Source organism: Bos indicus x Bos taurus, chromosome 16 (genome assembly GCF_003369695.1).
Source record: "Bos indicus x Bos taurus breed Angus x Brahman F1 hybrid chromosome 16, Bos_hybrid_MaternalHap_v2.0, whole genome shotgun sequence".
NCBI classification, from domain to species: domain Eukaryota; kingdom Metazoa; phylum Chordata; class Mammalia; order Artiodactyla; family Bovidae; genus Bos; species Bos indicus x Bos taurus.
The window spans coordinates 31351262-31366543 of record NC_040091.1 but is presented as its reverse complement, the minus strand read 5'-3'; the positions used below and the strand labels follow the sequence as shown (position 1 = coordinate 31366543).

The 15282-nt window shown below is 45.7% G+C and overlaps 1 protein-coding gene across 1 annotated transcript in view; it reads left to right on the top strand.

The window, feature by feature from the left end:
* Positions 1-15282, top strand: part of KIF26B (kinesin family member 26B) — a 528852-nt gene that overhangs the window by 112850 nt on the left and 400720 nt on the right. The gene's annotated exons all lie outside the window — the stretch shown is intronic.

Sequence of the window (15282 nt, the reverse complement as noted above, 5' to 3'; positions counted from 1 at the left end):
GTTGAGTGGCTCGTCAGGGGCCCATCGTCTGAAAGGCCTGGCCCAGGGCTGGAAGCATCACGTGGCAGGGTCTCAGGTGGCACAGGACTGACTCCAGGTTTGTGATCAAGGCTGTTGGTCAGAGGGTTGTCGTGCTTGATTCTCTGGAGGTGAGTTGGGAGCCGCCCAGACTTGGAGCCCTGGGGCCCTCCCTTGGTGTGGCTGCTGTTCTGTGCTGTTTTCATTGTCATTTCCTCAGCACTGTCATCACCCCATCTTTTAAAAATTTTTTATTGGAGTGTGGTTGCTTTACAATGTTGTGTTAGTTTCTACTGTACAGCGAAGTGACTCAGTTATATGTATACATGTATCCCCTCTTTTTTGGGTTTCCTTTCCATTTAGGTCACACCAAGCACTGAGTTCCCTGTGCTATGCAGTAGGTGCTAGCGTCCCCTCTTCTAGGAGGCTGGAGTCCTAGAAGGCAGGACCAACACATGAAGATAAAAACATACTAGGCCACGTGGGCCAAGCGAAACTCAAACTTCAGGTGCCAAAGTGCACGAGGAGGAGTCTCGGGATCCCCTGGGACTGAAGCGGGGGCGCACTCCCGACCCACCTTGCTCGCCACATTTCCTTTGCTCACTGCCACGGGCAAACAGTGATGCTGGGCTTGGAGCAGGATCAAAGCTCATTCCTGGCTAACCTGCAGACGTGAGCAGGTAAACAAACGGGAGCCGTAAAGCAGAGGGAGACTGAAATGAAAGTTGGTCTCACTGTGATTAGCAGCTGGCTCCTTTCCAGATTCCACCTGCTCTATGTGGCGCTGTGGTGTCTCATTCCAAGTGTCTTCTCACAGCGTCTGACCCGGGGCCGTGGGTAACAATACCCTGGTGTTTGCCAAGGATAACAGTGTAAAGCGGCTCCAGCAGCAAGGCGGGGTGGGGCAGGGGGAGGGCAGCATGACATCAGAGCCAGTGGCCCCGGTGGGGGGAGCTGGGGGGACAGGGGCTGAGGCAGAGGCCACCATGGTGCTTGCTGACTCACTATACTTCTGGGAGGTTCCCCAACCCTCTCTGCTACATTCTCCTGCAATGAGTGAACCCACTTTAGTGCTTGGCATGTTGATGTGCCCGCTGGCATAGAAGGTAAAAGTGAGGTTGTGTTGAAACCACAGGCACCCCTCATTTTATGCCACAGATTTGTGTGAATCAGACTTTTGCAAGAGTCCTTCAATTGCCAAACCCAAGCTGCCCCCTTGGGGCTTCCCTGGTGGCTCAGTGGTAAAGAATCCGCCTGCCAGTGCAGGAGACACAGGTTCAATCCTTGGGTCGGGAAGATCCCCTGTATGAGGAATACTGGAGTGACCCACTCCAGTATTCTTGCCTGGGAAGCAGTATTCTTGCCTGGGAAATCCCCTAAACACAGGGGCCTGGCAGGCTATAGTCCTTGGGGTTGCAAAAAGTCAGACATGACTTAGCGACTAAACAACAACAAGCCACCTCCTCTGTGGGGGCAGCAGGTAGGCTAGAGAGTGTGTTAGGTGATAGAAACAGTAATGGATCAGGAGATATTTAAACTTTAAGCTCTGTCCTGAGTCTCACTCTGCTTATCACTGAAAAGAAGAGGCACTGTTGGACTGGATGATTTCTTAAAATCTTTCCCAGCTTAGGTCTGTTTTTGTGTCCAGTTTGGAGCACAGCCCTGATTGCTGCCACCCAGTGTTGGGACTGGAGGCTTAGAAAAGACCACACATACCTGCCCCCGCCTTCCCTCCCCAGCCCCGCTGGGCTCTGCTGCATCTCTCCTAGCTGGAAAAAGACTGGGGCTTGGCCACTGGGATGTACAGGTGTTGCTGGGCAGGGATGTTAGGGTCAGTTCCCATAAACTTAAACACCCTCATCAGATTAGGTGTCTGGATTCTGGAGAATAAGGTCCAGGAAGCGAACACATGGAGACTGCAGGATGGGGCAAGAATGCCCTGGGCTTTGATTGTGAAAGTGTGGGTCACTCAGTTGTGTCCAACTCTTTGTGACCCCATGGACTGTAGCCCACCAGGCTTCTCTGTCCATGGAATTCTCCAGGCAAGAATCCTGGAGTGGGTTACCACTCCTTTCTCCAGGGGATCTTCTTGACCCAGGGATTGAACCCGGGTCTCCCAAATTACAGGCAGATTCTTTCCAGTGTACCTGACCACCAAATGCAAATGTCACTTCCTAGAAACCTGAAAACTAACCTTTCATAATGTTAAGAAACCATTTGGGGTATTGATAATAACTGGAAAAAGATCTGCTTAAGAAGGATGAATCTTCTCTATGGCGTTTATTGAAGTGGGTACTGCTGGGGTATGGCATGGCGTGATGGGATGCTGTTTATTTCTTCTCTGGAGGTGAAGAGACAGACTTCCTTTTTCAGTGGAGTGGAGGCAGGGGAGGCAGGAAGGTGGAATAAAGTATTGATGGAGTTGGACTCCCGGTGGACTGTTTGCCTGCCCCTTGCTGAGTTTCCGTGCAATTCAGGAGATGGGCCTCCAGAATCAGGAAGCCATGCTCACTGCTCTGTAAGTGTGAGCAACCTTGGTCCTTTCTGTCATGAAGAAATGTCATTCAGGTCTGTATGGTAAAGCAATGTGGACTCTGGGTAAGGGCCGTTTAGGGGGCTTGGAAGTTACCTCATTGTTTCTCCCAACTTGCTGTGTGGTTCAAGGCAGCTGCTTAACTTCTCTGGGGTTTGGGTACCTGTAAAAAAGGAAATAAGAATGTTGGACTCTCCCTAGAGGCCTGGAAAGAATGTCAAATAAGAATCTTTTGATGCTTTATAAATATAATATTTTTAATATGAGGCTTCCAGTGAGGACTATAGGATTAACAGGTGCTTCCCTGGTGGGCCATCGGTAAAGAATCCACCTGCAATGCAAGAGACTCAGGCTTGATCCTTGGATTGGGAAGCTTCCCTGGAGGAGGAAATGCAACCCACTCCAATATTCTTGCCTGGAGAATCCTATGGACAGAGGAGCTTGGTGGGCTACAATCCACAGGGTCGCAAAAGAGTTTTACACGACTTAGCGACTAAACAGCAACAGAGGATTAACAGCGTTCGAAGCTCGGGTCTTGGGTGCCCGTCACACGGCCTGGTGCAGCGTCCTTCCCTTGAATGGCAGGAAGACGGAAGTGCTTCTCGCCCGTCTGTTACCTTCCGCCGAGTGTGAATGTCACGCTGGCGTTTGTGCTGGGCCCGGGTGGGGTACGTGCTCACCTGAGCAAACACAGACCCAGGTTCCTGACCAGCGGTGCACGTCGCTTAATGAATGGCCTTCAGGTGCAGCATCTTTGCCGTTAGCGTTTTGGCTCGGCAGCCATCTTGTCTGCTGCGCTCCTGCCTTGTATCCTCCGTGGCACCTCACCCGGGGCCGTGAACAGCTACAGATGCTCAGCGATGGCTGATTGACTAACGGCACAGTCTGAGCGGTTAACCCTTGAATTTCCTGATGGTTCTTAGTGTGCAGAATCTGAAACTAGGGGGCTATCACTCATCCCTGGACCTAAGATTAGAACCGTCTCTCCGCAGCATCTCTTGCCTTGTGTTGTTTTAGTTACTGCTAAGTGTGGCTGGCATTTTTCAAATATCCTGTCTGAACTGGGGCATGAAATACTCAAGGTGGAGCACGTTATTACTGCTGCTTCCACGCTGGCAGACAGCTTGGTCCCGTCTGTGTGTTTATCCTTGGAGAGCCTTTCTTTCCTCCTTGTAATTACACACCTAAATGCACTGGGATCAATATTGTAAGGCGTCCAGGAGACCACCACCTCCCAAAGCAACCAACTGAAGAGAAGACCAACGGCTGCCGAGTTTGATTACTTGTTATAATTTTGCTCTGAATACATTTTATGTCCCTGTTGACTTTTTTTTTTTTCTGGCCACACTGCAAGGCTTGTGAGATCTTAGTTCTCCAACCAGGGATTGAACCCATATCCTCTGTACTGGAAGGCAGAGTCTTAACGTATGGACCCCTGGGGAAGTCCCTCTTCTTGTTGACTTAAGAGACATCTGTCTGTGCTTCAGTTTTTCATTTCTTTTCCAGGTAGAGTCTCCAGTGAGGGGATGGTTTCCTAAAGGGGCCTCTCAAGAGTCTTACTCTGGAGGCACAGGGGAGTTTTTAGAAGGATGGAAGACAGATGTTCATTTCATGTACACATGTACCACCCACAACAGATATCTCAGCCAGTGTTTAGGATTTAGTCAGAGAGCTTCATCCCCGTGAGTTCATGTATATGTGTGTGACAGTATTCAGAACCATACCTCTCACAAAATAAAAACTGTTTAAGTATTCATTGTTCTTCTTATTAATATTATTGTCATCTTTTACTTCTGGTCAGCATTTCATGGTGGGCAGCAGAGGGGAGTGTCACGATAAAGTGAAAATGAAAGTTAGTCACTCAGTCACATCCAACTCTTTGTGACCCCATGGACTGCAGCCCACCAGGCTCCTCTGTCCATGGAATTCTTTGGGCAATAAGAGGACTTCAAAAGTCTGTCTCAGGGACTTCCCTGGTAGTCCAGTGATTAAGACTCCACGTTCCCAATGCAGGGGGACCCAGGTTCGATCCCTGATCAGGGAATTAGATCCCACATGCCGCAGCTAGAGATCCTGCATGCTGCAATGAATATTGAAGATCCCTCATGCTGAAACTAAGACCTGGCACAGCCAAATAAATAAATTAATAATAATAAAAGAAGTCCTGCTTCAGACTAACTAGCGTCTACTTCTGTAGCCCAAGGATGGGAGGAGAATTGTGATGGCAGGGGGATCCCACCTTAGTAGTGATGTGTGGATTTAGCTTGTGCCCTCTGGCATATGCTCACACTTCTGACCTGTGCATTTCCCTGATCCATTGCACTTCTTTATGATCGGGTCATGTCTCCAGTTGCTTCTGAGAGAAGGTGCAAATGCGTGTATCTGAAGTTCCGCCTCCGTCACACTCGCTGCCTCAGCTCTGGCTGGGTTCTGGCATTTTAGTGCTCCCTCCTTGCTCTCCAGGCACATCAGAGGCATGAGTGATGAACTGACACGCTCTAGTGAGCGAACGGCTCTCAGAGTATACATGGGGGCCTTTGCAGAGAGGCTTGCCGATACACCTCACAAACGCTGCTTGAGTCCTTAGCACACACTGGGCTCTGGGATAGGACTGGGGACAGGAAGCTGAGAGGCAGACCCTGCTGCTGATTTCATCCCCACCCTGCCCTCAGGAGCTCGGGCTGTTTGGTCCGGGAGCCACAGATTTCCCAGACCCTTTGGGAGAGAGGTGACTTGTAAGACCCATTTCCTTAAAAAATTGTAATTGTGGTGGAGGACTGTCTTTCTAGAGTCAAGCATTGGTCATTTGATGTCTGGGTGATACCAAAACATTCATCTGGAAGAAGGAGAAGCACAGTTAGTTAGCAGATGTCACGACGCTAAATAACTGGTTGGCCGGCTTGAATGAGCTGACTAGTTCTTTTGTCATCTTGTAGCCATGGTCTGTGTGCGTCTGCCTAGCTTTCTTATGCTGAGGCTTTTCCCTCGGGATCATCATCAGTTTTTTTCCAGTATTTAGATGATTAAACTCACAGATGGCAGCTTCTACGTTATTGTGCCACTGACTAAAGAATTGTTAAGGCAGATTTATTTCTCTAAATACAAACATATGCAATACTAAGATTTGGCCCAAACTTTGCCAGACACAATAGTGCATTGTTTCTCTCTTCAAGATGTATTTCATTATATCCTTGTGTTATAAAACAGCAGTGCCTGGTGTTTATATTATGGTGTCTATCTCTAGAGAGCTCTCAGCTCTTGCTGTGCTTATTCTCTCAGTCATTTCTGACTGCATCCCTATGGGCTGAAGCCCAGCAGGCTCCTCTGTCCATGGGGATTCTCCAGGCAAGAAGACAGGCGTGGGTTGCCATGTGCTCCTCCAGGGGATCTTTCCATCCCAGGGATCGAACCCAGGTCTCCCACATTGCAGGTGTATTCTTTACTGTCTGAGCCACCAGGGAAGCCCAAGGATACTGGAGTAGGTAGCCTATCCCTTCAACAGGGGATCTTCCTGACCCAGGAATCAAACTGGGGTCTCCTGCACTGCAGGCAGATTCTTTACCAGCTGAGTTTCCAGGGGAGCTCTCTCAGCTCTTGACCACAGCTTTAAACAGATACTAGGTTCCAGTTTTGTTTTTTTGTTTTCTTTTCTTTTCCTTTCTTCTTTGGTCACCAACATTCTTAGATGTGCAAATGTAGGCAAAGCGCTGCATTGCATGTAGTGGATGCTCGCTAATTCTGATTAGTGTCTTTTTCAATAATCTAACAAATGTGTTAGTGTCAAATATGCATGTTCCTTGCCCCATGTGACTGCATCTTTTTAAATTTCAGGGCCGGTAGAGAAACTGGATTCATTGTAATCCTTTCCCTGTGTCCTGTTAAAGTTTTATTTAATGGAAATTACTGGTCTTGGGTCTCATGCCATCTGGTTTCAAAATATTGTTCTTTAAAAAATTAAAAGCACTGTCATTATTAACAGAAATGATTTTGTATGAAAAAAATCATCGCCACAAAAAGTTCATTCTCTGGGAGCATGTGTTGCTTCTTTATCACGGGGTGCCTTTAATGCTTCTTGAAAGTTACAGCCTGGGCATTGGAAAGAGCACTGGAGAGTAGAGGGCTGGTGTATGGATGGGGTCAAGGTACATCCTTGCGACCCTCTCTCTATGCAACAGTCTCTGAGAGAAATTTACTTTTTGAAATCTCCTTTCTTAGATTGGCTTGTTCAAGAAATCTCAACTGTAGTTACCTGTAAACTTGTGCATATGTGATTGGTGTGCTCATCTACCATGATGGCTCAGGCGGTTAAGAATCTGCCTGCCAATGCAGGAGACAAGAGTTCAATTCCTGGGTAGGAAAGATCCCCTGGGGAAGGAAATAGCAACCCCCTCCAGCATTCTTGCCTGGGAAATCCCATGGACAGAGGAACCTGGAGGATTGTAGTTCATGGGGTCACAAAAGAGTTTGACACAACTTAGTGACTAAATAACAACAAAGAACAGATACTGCTGGTGGCTTTTAAGTATCATGGAAATGGGGAAAAAGTGATAAAGAGGCAGTAATTCCAAGTGAGTTTCAAATTCCAAGAACTTGACAAATTCCGAGGAGTTCTTAAATTGAGGCTTTCAGGTAAGAGTACATAGTTTGATCACTTAAGTGTTTCAGAGTGAGAAGTATTCGTGACTTGGAAATTTTTAGGGAACTTCAAGAATGAGTTCAGGAGAGTTGGGGATTTATGCTGGTTGTCTCCGTATTGGAGGGCCTTTCTTATATCTAAGCTTTATTGTTGCTTAACAAAGATTTGAAAGCTCATCCTCGCCATTGTGAAGATTCTTAAAGAGTGACAGTAAAGGCAGAACTTCAGCCCAGTGAGAGGGGATGAGAGCATGTTCCTTTGCGTGCTCCTCCTATTTCATAATGTGGGCCATCCATGAAGCCATGTTTCCAGTGCCCTGCTGGGACCACTGTTTGAGTTGAGGTGTGGAAGTCAGCACACAGAAGTCAGAGCCCAGGAGGATTTGATCTGACCCCTGAACTGGTCCGGGCCTTCTGTCCGGGTATTTCCTAGTCCTCCAGCCTCTGAATTTTTAACTCTTTTGTAAACACCATGTTTGTAAGTCTGTTTGTGTCAGAGTTAACACTAGAGTGACCAAGCATCTGGTTTGCCTGGGACTGAGAGTTTGCCTGGGACACAGGGCTTTCAGTGCTAAAACTGGGAGTACTCAGTCACTTTAGCTGTGTCTGACTCTGTGCGACCCCATGGACTATAGCCCACCAGGCTCCTCCATTCATGGGGTTCTCCAAGCAAGAATACTGGAGTGGGTTGCCATTTCTTCTCCAGGAAATCTTCCCAACCCAGGGGTCAAACCCACGTCTCTTATGCATCCTGCATTGGCAGGTGGGTTCTTTACCACTAGCGCTACCTGGGAAGCCCTAAAACTGGGAGAGTTCTGAGCAAACTGAGACTATCAGTCGCCCAGTCAACACCTGCCTTGCACACCTGGTACACGTGAGCCATAGCTGTGTGTCTATCTGTAGGGTTGAACAGTGACCTGCCAACAAACATCTGTCCCCTGGAGCCTCAGGTGACCTTATTGGGAATAAGGGTCTTTGCAGACGTAATTAAGGTAAGAATCTTAAGATCATCGTGTATCAATGTGGGCCCTAAATGCAGTCAATGATGAGTGTTCTTTACAAGAGACAGAAAAGGAAATGCATAGAGACAGGGAGAAGGCCATGTGGAGATGAAGGCAGAGACTGGAGTGATGTGTCTGGAAGTTACCGAACACCCAGGATTGTCAACAGCCACCAGCAGTAGAAGAGAGGCACGGGACCGTCTTGTTTGGAGTCCTCAGAGGGATCCAACACCTTGCTTTCAGACCTCTGGACCCCACCACTGTGAAAGAATGCACATGTTTTAAGCCAACAAGTAAGTGGTGATTTGTTATGGTCGCCCTAGGAATCTAATACAATGTGGGAAGTGAGTTTGGGTCTCTTACTGTGGAAAGCAAAGCTTGGGGTGGGGAGGATGGTTTCAGACGTCGGCAGTCTAGCCTCATTGCTCCACATGGGGCAGCCTGTCTGTGGCTGTTGTCTGCGTGGCTGTTTGGTGGGGCCTCCTGTTCAGTGGTGTCTGACTGCATTCCTCAGTGCCCGGGGATCCAAGGGGCACCCTAGGGGCTGTGTTGTAGGAGTGTGCCAGCAAAGGCGGAGCCTTTGTGGAATCTGTGGGCTCCAGATTCCTGGCCTCTTGAGCCAAAGCAACTCTGTCTTAGAGGAGCTGTTTTTAGATTTTGTTTGGTGTGGGGAGGTACTCTCTACCACTTAAGAAAATAAAAGAAAAAGAATGAAATCTCTCCAGGTTGCACCCTCTCTCTCCTTTCTCTTCAAATGCCTTTCTCGACCCTTTTCCAGGCAAGACCCTTTAAGGTGCTGTATCCTACAGCCCCAGGGAGCCCATGATCCAGAGGTGGAGGGAGTGCTTGATGCAGAGTCTCCTGATGAGCCCCCAGTGCTTCAGATAAAATCCCATGGAGTGACTGTCCCCCCATCCTCCTGTCATGACCAATAGCCTGCAAGTGTTCCCATGCAAGGCTGATGTCTCCTGCTTACTGATGGCCTGTGTCAAAGTGCAGAGGGTAGAAAGTTGGAAGGAGGTGGGGTTGTTGTTCAGGCACTCAGTCGTGTTCAATTCTTTGAGACCCCATAGACTGCAGCATGCCAGACTTTGCTGCCCTTTACCATCTCCTGGAACTTGCTCAAACTCATGTCCATTGAGGGGGTGGGGAGAAATCATTAAATACTGAGGGTGGGGAAAAGCAGGCAGGCAGGAAAATGGTTTTAAAAGGGTTAGGGGAAAAGGAAGGTGGAGTGATAACAAAAGGGAAAAGCGTACCTACATTAGAGTGCCGTAATTTTCCCCAAGTACTGCCATAGAAATCACACTTCAGACTCTCTGCTATGCATACATTTGAGAACAATTTACCTGCATTGTTCACGCTGTGTCCTTAGCATCCTCTTCCTTGTGGATCAGTCAGCAGGACTCATTTCATACATTATCATCTGGTCCTGTTGAGTGTTCATTTCTTTGCACTGATTTTGCTGCTAAAGTGTCCTCTTTTCAAGTCATGGACATCATTAAGTATACTTTTTATTTTACATCACTTATCATTTTCAGAGCTCCTTTATTTCATTACTTTGTATTCAGAATTTCAGGCCTCCATCAATAGCCCTGACATAAGGGCAGGTCCTTGCTTTCTCTGTTTGGTATTAGCAATTCCTTTCCTGAATCAGAGATTTCTTTTCCTCTCCAGAAGTCCACTGTGGAAAATAGCATGCTTAATATGACTTAATCTGTTCGTGGGGAAGATGGAGATGAAAATGGGTGATGAGAGCTCCCTGTAAGAGAACTCCATCTGCTTCTGCCTCCAACTGCGACACTCTGCTTGCAGTGCCTTCTTAAACTCTGTTTCTTTCTCCAAGGAACAGGGGTTTGTGCAGGGCGCCTGTGTACCTGGGCTAGGAGGGCCAGCTCCAGTGGTGCCACGTACCTGAGCTATTAGTTAACTTGTCTTTCTGTATTTTTCCCTGTAAAATGGAGACTGACTGTCTCTCTGGGGCTTCCCTGATGGCTCAGCAGTAAAAAAAAAAAAAAATCTTCCTGCTATGCAGGAGACACAGAAGACTCAGGTTTGATCCCTGGGTTGGGAAGATCCCCTGGAGGAGGAAATGGCAACCCACTCCAATATTCTTGCCTGAAAAATCCCATGGACAGAGGAGCCTGGCAGGCTACTCAGTCCCAAGGGTCCCAAAGAGTCAAACACGACTGGGCAAAGCATGGAGCACAGGCACTCAGCAGCATACATACAGCAATAGAACAGGAAAACAGATACTGGCTATCTGTTGTTGGGATGCTACTACACTGACAAGCTACCACAGAACTTAGTGGCTTAAAATAATGGCCATTTGTTCTTGCTCCTGTGCTGGGGAAGTTGGCTAGGGTCTCTATTGATCCAGCTGGGCTCGGCTCAGCCTGGTACCCAGGGGAGCCCTGGGTGCAGTCAGCTCCCTGTGGCTCTCGTCCCTCATGGAGCAGGAGAGCATTTGCTTCTCATGGCAGGGGCAGAAGGGCACAACTGCTGGGCAAAAGATGTCATGCCTCTTAAGGTTGCACGCTCTGGCCACATTCCACTGGCCAGAGCAATTCATATGGCCTCTAGTGGAGTAGGAAATATACTCTGCCTTCAGTAGAAGCAACTGCAGAACCACACAGTAGATACACGTAAAGAATTTGGGACACTAATTCAGTTCACCAGGGATAGCACCCTTCTTCATGTTAGTGTGTGTGGATCTGCACTCATTAAGTTTTATTCTCCGAAGTTTACATCTTTTGAGGGTAGAATTTATCACTCGGGTGTGTTCATTTTTATCCCTGAGCTCTCTCAGGTGGGATATTCCAGATTGAATATTTCCTAAAATTAAAAAAAAAAAGAAAATCGGCGGAAGGAAACTCAAACAGACCACTGCTTCCTCCCCCTTCACTGCTTCCGGAGGGCAGGGCACCTGAGAAGAGAATCCACGTGGCAGCCTCGGGAGTTAACTTACTCCTCACAGGCAGAGGGTGTCACCTGGTCTGAGGAATACCTACGCATTACCTGGGGATTCTTAGGCTGGAATGGGCAGGAAACAAAGCCCAGACTCATATATTTTGGATTTTGCTCCTTAAGCCCCTGGTGAACCATATCATAATTCTGCAGAAAATTACTGGGATATATATTTGTCCCATTTTTAACATATCTAGATATTTGGCATATTTATAAAAAAGATAAATTAGATGGTATTCATAAATTAAAGATTCTTTACTTTATTAAAGCAGTCAATACAAAGTAAACCTAAGTAGCAAATTTTTTCAAAACATTTAACATTTCTTGGTATTTTCTCTGAGTCTCTAGCTTATCTTTTTACTCATTGTTTATATCACCTTGCTTATATTAAAGTTTAAATGCTGATAAAATAACATGTCAAATTAAAACAAAGTAAAATTTCAATTAAAATTTTTTTATTTTCTTACAGCTTTTCAGAAGTTTTTTTTTTTTTTTAATCACATATAACAGGAAAATCATTGCAAATCTGGAAATATTTTTCCTCTATGGTGATTGCTATATATTTTTAACTATTACATTTAATCTTTATTTTAAAAAAATGTTTGAGGAATCATATGTGGATCATTTTACACACATTAATTTCTACTACTTAAAGTCATTCGATTTTCATGTTAAGAAGAATGGGCGTGCATGCTCAGTCCCTCAGTCGTGTCCAGCTCTTTGTGACCCCATGGACTGTAGACCTCTAGGCTCCTCTGCCTGTGAGATTATCCAGGCAAGAATAATGGAGTGGGTAGTGGGTAGCCATTTCCTTCTCCAGGGGATCTTCCTGACCCAGGGATTGAACCCCAGTCTTCAGTCTTCTGAATCTGTTTTAAAATTGAACAGTGTTTGCATATTTCTCTAGTTTTTCAAAATCTATACAAATGTGTTTTCCCCCCCAGTTATTGAGATTTGGTTCTATTTTTAAGGCTGATTAAGAGATTATTGGTGGACTGGTACTTTTAGCACATTTCAGAGATCACATTATTAGTTAGAGCCTATAATCTGAGGATCTCTGAGTGCCTTGTCTCTTTACTGATGCGTGCCCATCGAAGAGGAATGAATTCCTGATTTTGATCGTAATTTAGGATTTTGTTGAAAAGTAGCTGTTCCTTTTCATCTCCCCATCTTTTTTTTTTCTACCAGCTTCTGGATTTTGATAATTTATCTTGTGAGAGTTCCAATCATACTATTATAGATTTTTAAAAAGATAAAAAGAATGGTAAGAGAAGGAAACAGAAAATCCACTGACAGAGTTAATTTCTGTGTCCCCCAGTTCTTTCTTTCACTGCATCATCCCTTCCTCCCACTCATTTTTAGTACTGAGCATTATTCCTGGGAAGAACTTTTGTATTTTCTAGGAGTCCATCTGCTCTTACTACTTATCTCCCACCTGAAGCTATAATGTTCCATTCCAAGCATCGTAATCATTTTCACAGCAACTAAATGTGATTTCACACACAGCAGATTATGACTTCTGCAGAGAGTGAGCAGTATAAAATCATTAACCCCTTAGGACAGGGACCCCATTTCACACTAATCTCCTTAGCAACCAACATAAGACAGGAAAATGGATGGCATAAATGGATTGTGGATAATACAGCATCCAATTTAATAATCTGTTCTCAATACCTCCAGAACATAATCTCAGGGAGAAATTATAGCTGGCATGAAAGAGTATTGAGCAAATTTACCCAGAAAAGGTGGCACTCATGTGGAGAAAGAACATAGGAATGTGTACCATAAAAATGAGGATTGTGTCCATTGGAGTTGAAGTCTTGGCTGATGGTGGTGGACCAGTTGGCCAGTAGGACTCCAAGAGAGAGCATGACAAGATGAATGACGGTGTTCGGAATCGACTAAATCTGAAAGAGTTGATTCTAATATATGTCTGGTTTCCTGTGTTTCAATAAGAAAGAGCTATATGGGCTGCCGTCTATGGGGTCGCACAGAGTCGGACACGACTGAAGCAACTTAGCAGCAGCAGCAGCGGCAGCATACAGCACATAGAACTAGATCTGTGCAGTAACACTTGTAACCTCTCTATAATTAACAGCAATAAGAATAACCAAAAGGTCTTGATTTCTTGCCCAAAGACTTGTAACATCCCTGAAAGTTGAATACTTGTTTAGTTTACTGTTGCTACTTCAGAGGAGGGGGTTTTAGCAACAAGGGGAAAGTCAGTCCAAATAACACAACTGTTTTTTTGTACCTGTCTTGTATAAGATGCAGGCAGCTGATGCAATGGGCTCCATCTTATTTGATTATGTCTGAGATTTGTGCTGCTTTTTAATATGTGATTTACATAAAAAAGAAAGTTGTTGGAATTGGTGGCTAAAAGTTGCTCAGAAATAAAATGTTTCTCTCTGAAGCGACAGTCATTTGGGAATCCTCACCATAACCGATTGATCAAGTCAGACAACTTTCTTCGTAAAGTGCAATGAAATTGAATTTTGGTTTAATCATAGATATGCTCATAGGGTGGAATATGAGCACATTTTCTGTCTGTTGAATAGAAGACTATCACTGAAAAAATTACCAACAAGTTATAGGAATCCAGACATTGTAGAACCCTATTACCCCTTTCAAATATTATTGTGATTTTCTACTCAGCAAGTATATGGACTTGAAAAAATAATCTAATAAACATTTATTAGTAGCTGCTGTATGCCTGATAGCAGAAAATTAGAAGGAACCAGATGCACCCACTTTAATTAATTGGTGTAATCAGGAGTGGTATGCAACATCAAGGGTGAAAATTGCTAACTTAAATTGTGGGTTTGTGGCTCAAATGAGTTTTTGCAGTCTCAAAGTGTTCTTTTTCTTCTCCTTGAATATTTAGAGCCTCTATGTTTTTATTTCCCATCTATTGGAAAAATTTTCTTCTTTTTGGAGGGTGGGAGGGTGTTCAATTAAAACTCTTTTTACGGAGTAATAGGTTCCAAATTGCCAATTATTTGCAGGAGAGTTGGGAGTTTAATCTCTGAGTTTTCTCAGTTCTTTCAAAATACCAGTAAAGAGTGGAATAGCATCAGGAGATGTAATGGGAATAACACAATACACGTTATCCTCCTTTCAACAATAAGTAGTATGGATTGGAAATATACGTATCAGTCTTCTTTTCCTGGCTGCTGCTGCTAAGTCGCTTCAATCATGTCCGACTCTGTGCGACCCCATAGACGGCAGCCCACCAGGCTCCGCCGTCCCTGGGATTCTCCAGGCAAGAACACTGGAGTGGGTTGCCATTTCCTTCTCCAGTGCATGAAAGTGAAAGGTGAAAGTGAAGTCGCTTAGTCGTGTCTGACTCTTAGCGACCCCATGGACTGCAGCCTACCAGGCTCCTCTGTCCATGGGATTTTCCAAGCAAGAGTACTGGAGTGGGGTGCCATTGCCTTCTCTGTTTCATGGCTAAGTTTGCTCATTCCTTAGGGCTCTGCTTAGATATCCTTTTCTCTAGGAAGTCTCCCCAAACCACTCTTCTCTACCCACAATCCTACTTCCAACTCGGTTAGGTCTCCTTTGTTGTTGCTTAGTCACTAAGTTGGGTTGGACTCTTTTGCCACCCCATGGACTGTAGCCCGCCAGACTCCTCTGTCCATGGGGGATTTCCCAGGCAAGACTACAGCAGCAGGTTGCCATTTCCTTCTCCGGGGGATCCTCCCCACCTGGGGATAGAACCTGAGTCTCCTGCATTGCAAGTGGATTCTTCACTACTTGAGCCACCTATGGTGGCGGGTGGGGAGCAGAGGAGGGAAGCCCTAGGTTTCCTTATCCCTGTGCTAATACACTCTATTTTGGAATTGTCTGTCTATATTCTCATTTAATTTGGGTTATGGGACTGTGTCTTGTTACCCTTATATATCCAGCTTTAATACAGAGCCTGGCATTCATTTAGGTGCTCAATAAAACCTGTATTGAGTAAAGGAGTGAATGGAAGTGGCGTCTGTCTCGCCGAGGTGCTGGACTTTTCTGCACCACGGTCATTTCTGCATCCCCGGTGCTCTTTGGTGTGTCAGTTACCTACTGCTGCACAACCAACTGCTCCAAAACGTAGGGACTTAAAGTGACCATCATTTATCTAGCTGT